Source organism: Triticum dicoccoides, chromosome 5B, assembly GCF_002162155.2.
Source record: "Triticum dicoccoides isolate Atlit2015 ecotype Zavitan chromosome 5B, WEW_v2.0, whole genome shotgun sequence".
Classification (NCBI taxonomy): Eukaryota; Viridiplantae; Streptophyta; class Magnoliopsida; order Poales; family Poaceae; genus Triticum; species Triticum dicoccoides.
In genome coordinates this window covers 613863776-613876480 of record NC_041389.1, presented here as the reverse complement: position 1 = coordinate 613876480, position 12705 = coordinate 613863776, and the positions used below count along the sequence as shown (strand labels likewise).

Here is a 12705-nt window from a genome sequence, read left to right as displayed (position 1 = left end):
AACTATTGGAAGGCATATTTTAAAATGTGAAGGTTTAAGGGACAAGATCGCTAGGAATGCCATCCAAACAACTCTTGAACTGCGCAAAATCAATGGTCCAACAAGTGGTCCAACAATGCAACCCTCTATTGAGTACAACCAAGGAATCATCAAGGAGCTTATTGCTAAGATGATATGTGTGCATGAGTATTCATTTAGAATGGTTGAACATGAGTGGTTCAACATTCTGATGAAGTGCATGAATCCAAATTATAAACCCATTGGAAGGAAGGCAATACGAGCCGAGTGCATGAGGGGTTACAAGAACAAAAAAGAGGTTCTTAAATCTCTCCTAAAGGGTGTGAGCTCCATATGTCTAACTACAGATTTGTGGACAAGCAACCAAACCTTATCTTACATGTGTGTGGTTGCACACTATATAGATGGGAATTGGAACTTACAAACCTGTGTGCTTGCTTTCATAGAGTTGGATCCTCCTCACTCTGGAAATGTCATTGCGGATGCTCTCTATGCGGTTGTGACAGAATGGAATATTGAGACCAAAATTATGTCTGTCACACTTGACAACGCTTCAAACAATGATGGTGCGGTCGATGCTTTGAAGGCCAAGTTCTTGTTTCGGAGAGGTATGATTCTATCCTTGCTGAATATGCTTGCTGTTTTTGCTCATATGCTTGCTATTTTTGGTCATATGCTTGCTGAATATGCTAATATAGAAGCTATTTATGCTCATATGCGTGATGGTTTTACCCACATGCTTGCTGTTTTTGCTCACATGCTTGCTGTTTTTGCTCATATGCTTGTTGCTATGCTCATATAGAAGCTCTTTGTGCTCATATGCTTGCTATTTTTGCTCACATGCTTGCTGTTTTTGGTCATATGCTTGTTGCTATGCTCATATAGAAGCTCTTTGTGCTCATATGTTTGATGTTTGTGCTCACATGCTTGCTATTTTGCTCATATAAAAATTGTCTTTTGTAGGTAAGGACTTCGAAGGCCAATATTTTCATATCCGTTGTTGTGCACACATCCTCGACTTGGTCGTGCAAGATGGGACAACGATTTTAGATAATTTGATAAACAGCTTGAGAGAGACGGTGAAGTACTTCAAGAGGTCACCTTCTCGTCTCCATGCTTTTGTTGCCACTTGCAAAAGATTGGGTGTCAAAGTTGGTAATCATTTACACTTGGATTGTAAAACAAGGTGGAGTTCAACCTTTAAGATGATTAGCACTGCCCGTGGATATAAGGAAGCCTTTACCTCTCATGCTGGTTCGAATGCCAACTATGCTTGGGCGCCGACAAAGATAGAGTGGGACATGTATGACCTTATCTCTCCATTACTTGAGAGTTTGGCTGAGGTGACAAAAGCATTTTCAGGAAGCTTACATCCCACTTCAAACATCTTCTACCCATACATTGTTGGTGTCAAGCTTGCAATCAAACATGCAATGGCTAGTGACAGTGACCACTACAAGGAAATGGGTGAAGCAATGTTGGAGAAGTTTTACAAATATTGGGAAGAAAAGAACAATGCCATGGTGATCGCAACCATCTTTGATCCTAGGTACACATGCTTGCTATTTTTACTCCCGTGGTTGCTGTTTTTTTACTCATATGCTTTCTAGTTCACTCCAATGCTATCATCTTTGATCCTAGGTACAAGATGGCTTACATAGAGTGGGCCTTTGGATAACTATATGGAGAAGGAAGTACGAGGTTTAGGACTGAGATCAAAACTGTGGAGAAAGAGTTGGCAGCCTTGTATGACAAATGTGTTGCTCAAAATAAGCGAGCTGGAAATGGAGAAAGCTCATCTTCCTCTACAAACATTCCTAGTATCCCGGTTCAAGCTGGGTACGAGTCCTTCTTATCGTCCCGTTCAACAAGAATATCAAAGAGTGAGTTGAGGAACTACTTAGAGGATGAGGTTGCCCCTCGCAACAAGCTCTTGATCTTCTTGGTTGGTGGAAATACAATGCTCCAAGGTACCCAATGTTGGCCAAGATAGCCAAGAGGTTCCTTACTATCCCGGCTACCTCCATGTCTTCGGAATCTACCTTCAGCACGACTGGGAGGATTTTATGTATGTCAACTCATACTATTGAACTTTGGATATAAACTTGTCAACTTCTCATCCTCAAACTAGTTTGTCAACTTGTGTCGTATTAGATTACTATAGGAGTTCGTTAAAACCAGTTATGGTGGAGGCATTAGTTTGTGGTGCAAGTTATATCAAGGGTGCTCATGTTGACTTGAATCTGGTGGTATGTTTGCCATCTTTTCCTTACCTTTGCTTTATTTCTTTTTTGGTCTTGTTGTATGTGATGTGAGCATTTGTCTAACTTCCACACTTGTAGCCGAGGGATGAGAATGAAGAGGATGATGTTGAGAACATCAAGTTACCCACTGTGGTGGAGGAGATCAACGATTGGTAACTATTCTTCCTACATGTTTCACTTGTCATACGATACCAAATATTATTTATGTGAATGTTGCTTATCTTACTTGTAGACATTCATCATGTGGATGTTGATCTTGCTATTTTGGAGATGAATGTCAAAGTGATCTTTCTCATGTGAAGGCTACTTTTGCATTTCTGTTATGTTTGTCATGAACTATGAATTGTCACTGCTAGCTTGGAGATGAACCTCTCATTTGTGTTATGTTCAACTTGTCAATTGCCATGGAATTGGAATTGTTATCGCAAGTTTGTAATCGTGTCATTCAATGATGATAAGTCCTTATGTTTGTGGATGTGATATTTGTGCTTAACCTGATTTGTGACATCTTTCATGTCAAAATCAGTTTGTGGATGTCCAAAAAACAAAGGAAATGATGTCCAAATTTAGTTATTCTTGCTGTCCAAATTTAGTCCAGTGCTTGCTGTTCAAATTAGTTGTTTGTGGCTGTCTGAATTTAGTCCAGTGCTTGATGTCTGAAGAAACTTATCTGAAAACTATAGTGATCACTGATGACTTGTCATATTACATCCATTAGTCAGCTTGTCACTATGTGATGCCTAAACAGTAGAACACAACCTAGGTAGTAGCTAACAATAGTGTTGTTGTTGTACTTTTGCTTATTTTACTCTCCAAAACCAACAGATGCCTAAACAACAGCTAAATAGGACCTAAAAGCAACAAATATACACTGCCTGGCAACAAATCTGGCCGGTCCATTCGGTCCTCTCGGGCCTGACCGAGCTGGCACCCCCACGGTCCGGTCCCAGGATACCAGCTCATTGGTATGCTCGGTCCGGTCCGGACCGGACCGCCGGCGGCCGGTCCAAACGCCGGCTCAGACCAGGACCGGACCGGCCCGGACCGTGTCCAGGCTGAATGACAGATACATGATTTTCTAAAAATGAAAGCGAGTTCACCATGACTACGACAGATACTATGTAGTTTAGCTTGGGATAGAATACAATGCACGGGTTACAACAGAAGTTATTTCTTGTCTTAGAATTACTGATTGCTCTTTGTTCTCATTTTCCTTTGTTAGCTGAAACTATTCCTTGTCTACAGATAAACGGAGGCCGGGTTCGGAGCCACCAACAGTGTCTTCCTTGGATTCGTTCGTGCAATAAGGAGGGCACCTGGACTTCTTCACGTGTCGAGCAACAAGTAAGGACCGGCCTTCGGCTCTTACTATTTTTTCAAGTGCATGCGCAAAAAAGAAAGAAAATACAATACTAGATTTGGACACAGGACGTGAACCAACAACTTTTCACTTTCCTGATGTGGGTGCAGGGTTGATCGAGGAGGATTACCGTGGCCCAGTGGGTGTCGTGCTCTTCAACCACTTGGCGGCGGACTTCACCGTGAAGCCCGGTGACTACTGCACACAGATGATCATCTAAGTGATCACGACATCGGAGGTCGCCGAGGTGGAGGTCCTCGAGGCCACTGTCGGGGGAGGTCCGCCGGCGTATGAACTCAAAGCCTTGGTAGATACATCTAGAGAAGTGGTCTATTTAGGTTGGTGGTGGAATGCTAGGGAAGGTACCCACCTGTAGATGATGGTTGTTTTCGTCTGATGTTAAATGGGATGTCGTGATTTCTTTTAGTTGAGATGTTGTTCCTTGACATGAGTTTATTTTACACTGGGCTTGTCTATTTCTATCCAGGAATAATGCATCTAAATTTTATTTTTTTAATTCCTAATTTGCTAGTAGTAAGGTGGGAGGAAAAGTGCACGCTACTACTACTTAGGATAATAGCAGCGCTGGTTCAGATAGTAGTAGCGTGGTACCACCCGCGCTACTACTAACAAACATAGTAGTGGCGTGGGTGGCATGCGCGCTACTGCTACTAGTTATCTGTAGCGCGATACTAGTAGCGCGGGTACCCGCGCTGCTAGCAGCCAATTTACCCTTGCTGCTAGTAGCCTTTTATCTAGTAGTGTTAGGGGGTGGGACCTCGTCCCGCCGTAAACTCGGACCGCGTCATCGATGCCGAGCACATTAACCATCTAAGTTGCTTTCATGCTCAAAGTTTAAAATTTTTAATTTGTGTTCGGTTCGACCGTGCTCACGTGAGTTGTTTGTTAAAAGAAACTCCCTTTACCCATGTTAGCAGGGGGCTCTTAAATTTACATGAGTCGTTTTATAATAAGTGTGTTTTCTTCTTGTTCGTTGCAAAGTATTTTTCTATCACTCCTTCCTCGACTCGAGTGTTTGGTCAATAGCCGGATAGCCTGGGTACGATCTTGACCCACTTGCAGTCTTGAGATCGGATGTGTCATGTTAAAGCATGATAGAAGCACAATTTTTTAGACCAATTTTCGAATTGGCACCAATTGACTTGATTTAGTTCGGACGTGGAATTTCCGCATAAGTCTTTTGGTTTTTAAGCCTATGGCATTTTTAAACTATTTGTGTGTTTCTAGCATAAGTCTCGCAGTGCAACGCCAGACACCTTTAGAGATTTGGCAAAACATTCTCGGGTATTGCTTTATATGCATCGGTTTCGAATTGTGTCTTTGGTCAATAGTTGGGTTGCTCGGCTTTTGTGCTTGCCTCCTACGTTCTACTTTGTTCGGCTAGATGTGCAAAGGGAGTACCACTGCGATCGTGCTTCCAGCTAGCATGGTTAAGCGCCTCAGTGGAGAAAGCCGAAAACTGACTGTCACAATAAGTGTAAACTGGTCAGTGATCCGATGACTGTGTTAAATTATAAGATCGATAGAGGTTACCCCATGTTAAATGACGGTCCGTTCATAACATTGGCCGAAGTATTTACGGCTTGACCTCGACTGTCGCCGAACACTAACTGGGGGCTAGTAACTGGCCTCCTAACTTTAAGCTCCTATGACTAAGTGAAAGTTATAAATCCCGCATATCTGATTGCCCCTTTCCGCTAACACAACTGCCTTCAGGCACCGAGACGTCGGCTAAGGGTTGTCTTGTTATTGCGAAAACACCCTGCATATCATCTACAAGGGGGTGAAAGCCGATGATGGGCCACTTTCAAATGATAAACGGTCGCAACGGAGTCAAAATAAACATATCATCGGCGTTTGTATTTAATATATGAGGGCCTCCTTCCGCAATCATCGTTATAAATCCATAAATATGCATCAATTTGACTTAAGATTTTGGCCAAGCTGGGTTGCCTAGCTCCTGTGCTTACCCCTACGTTCCCGAGTGTTCGCCTGGGTGGTAAAGGGAGCACCTTTGTGATTGTTACTACCGGGTCATCCAAGTAAGTACCTCAGATCGGGTGAAGCCGAAAGCTAGCAATCTTAAAGGACCACATTGGTCGGCAATGACGGAAGTGAAAATTTTGGTTCATTAATACCATAGAGTCCGGGAACTTTTCCCGAACTAAATCTTCAATATTTTCCTCCCACATTGATCGGAGGTGAGGTTTCATGATCATGATAAGCATGATGACCCAAAGAAACGAACCGATAGCGGGACTATTTTCTTTTGAAGATGTTTCTTACGTTAAAACATAATATAACAAATCTCTTTGTGTACCTTTGTTTATAAAACCATATGGCCGGATTGCCTTGTTTTTCATAAATCTTTGCCCTTATAATGGTTTATAAAGTAGGAAAACACTCCTCGGCTACTGGCCGAAGAGGTTGAAGCTGATGGTCGGTCAACAAAGTTTTGTACAATGCGGATATGAGCATTAATGATGTAAAGTACTTCGATACATAGAGTCATTACACATAATTTGTGATTTTACTATGGATATCGATCCTTAATTCGGCCACCCGTGCCCGCATTAAGGCTCGGGGGCTACTGGGCTTCGGGCTTATTATTTACAAATATTAAAGGGGCACATCGATCCCCTGATCTGGTGTTGCCACCTGACCAGTGTCTCGGGGGTTATGATAATCCCCAAGTGCAGGGAATCATCGTAGCAAGTCCCAAAGGTGGAAGTGATAAGTATGGAGTGTCGAACCCACAAGGAGCTAAATGTAAGATCAATATTCTCTCAAGTCCTATCTGCCACTAATACGACTATACGTACACCGAACGTTTGCTTCCAACTAGAAATGAGAAATAAAACTACATTGTGGGTATGAAGAGGATAACTTTGCATGATATCGGAGAGCTAAAATATAAAAGTAGGTGCTATTCTCATAAAGTTAGAATATATTACTGTCGTGGAATTGTCACGGTAGATGTCCTAGCTAAAGGACTTAGTCGTGGAGCCATCGCAACTAGGAAGCAAGAATGGGTTAATCGGAACAAAGGACACGAGGTTTATACTGGTTCGTCCCCTTACGGTGAAGGTAAAGCCTATGATCCAATTTTGAGTGGGATTGCTTATGTCTCGATAACCAAGGAGCGAATCCGCTTGACCTAGCTCTCGATTTGATGTTACTTTCCCTGAACCGCCGCAGGGTCGTCCCTTTATATACAGAGGTCAACGCCCAACGGCTCATAGTGTCCCGGCCGGCTCATAAACAGTGTCTGGCTTGGTTTATCTCTATTCCTGCCTTATAATACAAGTTACACACATATGGAGGTTTATCTCTATGGGCCTTAAGTCGCCCTTTGGGCCTTGGGCCCTTAACTAACCCGCCATCTCCAGGAGTCGTCTTGGGGCTTCATGAGTCGTCTTAAGTATAACCCAGTACCTTCTGGCGGGTCATACTAATAGTTATATCTCGAACATTAGGTCCCAGATTGATTTGAACTGGTTCATGTCAATCTTCAACACTTAGAAAAAATCTTCTTCTCTCTATTGCACGACAATTTGTAACCCGCCATGACGTCATCTTCTAGATTTGCAATAACCCGCCATGACGTCATCTGTCATTAATTCATATTTTATCCAATATATCTCACCGGATCCTTGTCTTTAATAACCATCTTGAGAATCGAGGCGTCCTGACGAGCTGGGTACCCATATTTTTCGGCCTCCTCGTTTTTCGCGCCCACTTATCAGTCTTTCCCTTATAAATAGGCATGACTGGTCTTTCTTTCATTCTCCCCCTTTCCATCGTCTTCTTCCTCCCGCGACCCTACTGCTGCTCGAGCTCCGCCGCCGCCACAGCGCACTTCGTCTTCCTCGACCCCGGCCACTACATCAACCTAAGCTTATCTAGAGAACGGCGGCGACCCTCCGAAGTAGATCTACGCCTGTAAGTCTTTGCTTTTCCGCGCCTTAGATCCACATTAGGGTTTGCGAGTTCTTCTTATTCTTCGCTGTTCATCACGGATTCTTCGTAGTTTCTCCACCGCAATCTCTTTTGATCTAGAAGAAGTATGAAACTCATGCGGTAGCTGTTTCTCATCCGTTTCAAATGCTACTAGATCCCCTTTTCTTGTACAAAGGCCTCTTTAGAACTGATGAACTCCTATGTACTTTATTTTTAGGTATAGAATATTTTCTTTTCTGAGCAACCGTTTGATCCAAAATAATGACTGCGATATGTGAAACTTGTTTTTATGACACTTTACTAACACTACTAGGAAAAGGGCTATAGATGAAATGGCCACTAATGGCGCACCGGACATGTGGTGTGCCACTACTATATAGCAGTGGCGCACCATGTGCTGGTGCACCATTAGTGTGAAAGACACTAATGGCGCACTAGACACATGGTGCGCCACTAGTAACAATTTTTTTTATTTTTCCAAACATACTAATGGCGCACCATGGCACAGTGCGCCATTACTAGTTCTAACTAGTAATGGCGCACCAGCCACACAATGCACCAGTACTATATTTTTTTTATTTTTTTGCAAAACTAGTAATGGCGCACCAGGGAATAGTGCGCCATTACTAGTTTAAACTACTAATGGCGCACTGTGCCCTGGTGCGCCATTATTTTATATTTTTTGCAAAACTACTAATGGTGCACCACCAGCAGGTGCGCCATTAGTAACCAGGGTTACTAATGGCGCATTTGTAGGTTGTGCGCCATTAGTAACCTGGGACCAGCTAGATATTTTGGACAGCCACACCTACCTACTCACTTTCCCCACTTCATTCTCTCCACCTCCTCCTCCAAGCTTGTCTCGGCTGCCTCCTCCTCCTCACCTCATTTGCACCATAGATTCATCCAAATTAAGTGGTTAAATTACCTTTTTTGATAGGTAAGTAAGGGGGAAGCTATCTTTATGTTGTTCTCCCTCCAACAACGTGCAAATGCACTTTTTATGGCCTAGCTAGATCTATGTATGTTTGTGGTGTTGCATATGTTTGTGGTGTTGCATATATGTTTGTGTTAGCAGGTACCGGTATTTGAAATGCGATAGTTGCCAATATTTTGCCGGAATGTTGATTCATTTATGTTTCGGCGAGAATTTTGGCACTATGCATTCTTTTTGGTCCTATTTTTAGGGAAAGTCATGCCAAATTTTTTCTTAGTTCTAAAATATCGTTTTTCTCTACCCCGCAGGCGACCATGGTCCTCACGATGACCGAAAGCATCGTGAATAGGTTTTTGAGCTCCACGAAGGCCGAGATGCTTCAAAAGAACGAGACGGAGATAAGATGTCCATGTCGAAGATGCAAGCTGAAGAGCCTTATTGCGGACCCGGATTCCGGGCAGATGCGGGACCACCTGCTCTTGCGTGGTTTCATGGATGGCTATCGGTGGCAAGGTGATGAAGATGACTATGAAGTCGTCCATGGGGGCCGGGCAACAAATGAGGAAGGGCAGCAAGACAACCACCGCGGCTCGGGCGGGCGAGAAGACGAAGAATCTCCAAGACATGATCACGATGCTGTACATAGTCATCATGTAGAAGATGCCGGACATGATGATGAGGAAGATGCCAGAGCAGACGAAGGGCATGATCATGAAGATGAAGATGCCGGCGGAGTAGACGACGTGGATCATCGATGGGCTGGGTGCAGGACCCTCATATTCAAGAGCTGCTTCTCAAGCAAACGGATAACACAAGAGCTGCCGCCCGAGAGAAAGCGAAGCTGGATCAACTGGAGATAGACGCGGTTACTCCATTGTATGAAGGATGCAGGTCCGAGGATACCCGCTTGAAAGTAACGTTGATGGCTCTGGAGATGAAGGTAAAACACAAAATGACCGACGCGTGCTTCGACGAGAACATGTCATTCTGGCACGAACGTCTTCCCAAGGGGAACAAGTGCCCGACCAGTTTCGAGGAGGCAAAGAAAATCATGTGTCCTCTGGATTTACCGCACGTGAAATACCATGTGTGCATGAACAATTGCATCATTTATCGGGACGAGCACGCAAAGTCTACCATATGTCCTGTGTGCGGCGTCACTCGATACAAGAAGAGCAAGAAAGCTCCTCAAAAAGTGGTGTGGTACTTTCCGATCACTCCTCGTCTGCAGCGGTATTTCACGGACCCTAAGGTAACAAAGCTCCTGCGTTGGCACGCAGATAGGGAGGAGAAGAAGCAAGAAGATGACGCAAATGATCCGGAGATAAATAAAAAAGACAAGATGTTGAGTCACCCTAAGGATGGGAGCCAGTGGCAAGCGTTGAACTTCAAACACCCAGAATTTGGGAAGGATCCAAGGAACATCGTGCTGGGCGCGAGCACCTATGGAGTCAATCCGTTTGGCAGCTAGAGAAGCACACATAGCACCTGTCCTGTGTTTGTGTGGATGTACAACCTTCCCCCTGGTTGTGCATGAAGAGGAAGTACATTCACATGAGTATGCTAATTGAAGGGCCGAAACAACCAGGGAACGACATCAATCTGTACCTAGGGCTGCTGAAAGAGGAGCTAGACACACTGTGGAAAACGCCAGCGAATACGTGGGATGCCGCAAAGAAAGAATATTTCCCTATGAGAGCCGCACTGCTCACGATGGTGCACGACTATCTCGGTTACGGATATCTCGCGGGGCAGGTGGTCCACAGATTTTCTGGATGCGTCAAGTGCATGGATGACACAATGTATCGCCAGCTAGATAGAGATCCCGGGTCTTCGAAAACCATGTTCATGGTACATCAAAGGTGGCTTCGCGATGATGACCCGTGGAGGAAACGCAAGGATCTGTTCGATGGTGAAACCGAACCCCGAAGACGCCCGCGTACGAGGAGCAGCGAGGAAATAGACGAGCTGTTGAAAAATTGGAAAGATTGCCCACTGCCAGGAAAGAAGCAAAAGGCGCTAGAGCCGGGAAAGTAGTGAAAGGCACCAGAGCCGCTGCTGAAGGTATGGAAAACGAGGTCTATTTTCTGGGACTTGCCGTATTGGAAGATCCACCGTGTGCCTCACAGCCTTGATGTCATGCATATCACAAAGAACGTGTGCGAGAGTCTGCTTGGTACCCTGCTCAACATGCCAGAGAGGACCAAAGATGGGCCAAAAGCAAGGGCAGACTTGAAATCAATGGGCATTAGGGAGGAGCTTCCCGCTAATGATGATGATGATGAGGCGAAGCAGGACACGAAAAGTCGTCACAAAGGCAGAAAGGCCAAGAAGACCGGAAATGACTTCCCTCCCGCGTGCCTCACTCTAAGTCACGAGGAGATCGATCAGTTTTTCACCTGCCTCGTAGGAGTAAAACTTCCTTACGGTTACGCGGGGAAGATAAGCAGATACCTAGACCCAGCGAAGCAGAAGTTTAGCGGGATGAAGTCTCACGACTGTCACGTGCTGATGACGCAGATACTTCCAGTTGCAATCCGTGGGATCATGGACGTGCACGTCCGTGAAACGCTATTTGGCCTATGCAACTTTTTCGACGTCATCTCTCAGAAGTTGGTTGGCGTGAGGCAACTCAGAAGGCTACAGGAAGAGATCGTGGTGATACTATGCGAGCTTGAGATGTACTTCCCGCCCGCATTCTTCGACGTTATGGTGCATCTGCTGGTCCATATCGTGGAGGATATCATCCAACTCGGGCCGACGTTCCTGCACAGCATGATGCCGTTCGAAAGGATGAATGGTGTCATCAAAGGATACGTTCGCAACATGTCACATCTAGAGGGAAGCATAGCTAGGGGCTTTCTGACTGAAGAGTGCATCTCCTACTGCATGAATTTTCTAGGCATCAAAAACCCCGTTGGTCTGCCCATCAACAGGCACCTCGGCACGCTCGCTGGATGGGGTCACCGTGAGGGTCGCCGCGAAATGCATGTCGACTTCGAGGGTCGACTCGCCGACTTTGAAAGAATAAACTTAGTCACGCTACAACACATAGACGTGGTCGATCCTTGGGTGGTAGAGCACAAAACCTTTATTGAGAAGACGTACAATGACCGAGGCTAACAGAAGACGGACGGAGGTATAATCAAAGAGCACAACTCATGTTTCACGTGTTGGTTCAAGCAGAAGCTTCTGTCATACCCTTTACATGAGGATTCTTCCACGGAAGAACAACTCATATCCGCCTTGTCACAGGGCGCCGAGCACAACCTGATGACATATGAGGTGTACGATATCAACGGCTACACATTCTACACTGAGGGAAAGGACATGAAGAGCGATGGTTATCAGAACTCCGGGGTAACGATGGAATCCTACACCGGTAACGACAAGGACAGATACTACGGAAGGATCGAGGAGATCTGGGAGCTGAGCTACGCTGGAGAGAAGGTCCCGATGTTCCGTGTCAGATGGGCCAAGAGCATCATAAAAGAAGACCGGTATTTCACCACCATGGTTATACCCGAAGCCAAATCCAAGACCGCGGGCGCAAACGTCACCGCGAAAAATGAGCCATGGGTACAGGCTTCCCAAGTGGACCAATGCTTCTTCATTACCGAACCGCCAAAGCCTAGTCGTGTTGTCGTGAGGAGAGGCAAAAGGAAGATCATCGGAATGGATGGAGTCGCCAATGATCAAGACTTCGACAAGTACGGCGACCCGATGATGGAACCTGACGACAACGATGAAGTATCAGCATACACTACAAGAAGAAGCAGGACCACCCTACCTAAAGGATGTCCGTTCAAGAGAAGAACTCCATTTAAGAAAAATAAGGGCAAGAAGATTGTGAACAGATAGCTAGCTAAGATCGATTGTATTTAAATTGTAGCCTTCATTTCTTGATTGTATTTCATGGGCACATTTTGAACTCATGAATATTTTTAAATTTCATGGACACTCGATCTCGATCCCCCTCCATCTCGATCGCTATCCCACCTCGCCAGATCCGGTCCCCCTCGCCGCCGAGCACCCCCCGCACCCTCTCCCCCGCTCCACCGACCGCCACCGCCGACCCACCGCACCCTCCCTCGCTCCACCGCCGCCGACGACCCACCGCACTCTCCCCCGCTCCACCGCCGCCG

General features: G+C 45.4%; 1 long non-coding RNA gene across 1 annotated transcript; it reads left to right on the top strand.

Moving 5' to 3' along the window:
• The first annotated feature begins 2168 nt into the window (after nucleotides 1-2168).
• Nucleotides 2169-2692, top strand: LOC119306342. Its single transcript, XR_005148926.1, has 3 exons — nucleotides 2169-2267; nucleotides 2361-2434; nucleotides 2515-2692. It is a non-coding gene; the product is annotated as an uncharacterized LOC119306342 (long non-coding RNA).
• Nucleotides 2693-12705: the final 10013 nt, after the last annotated feature.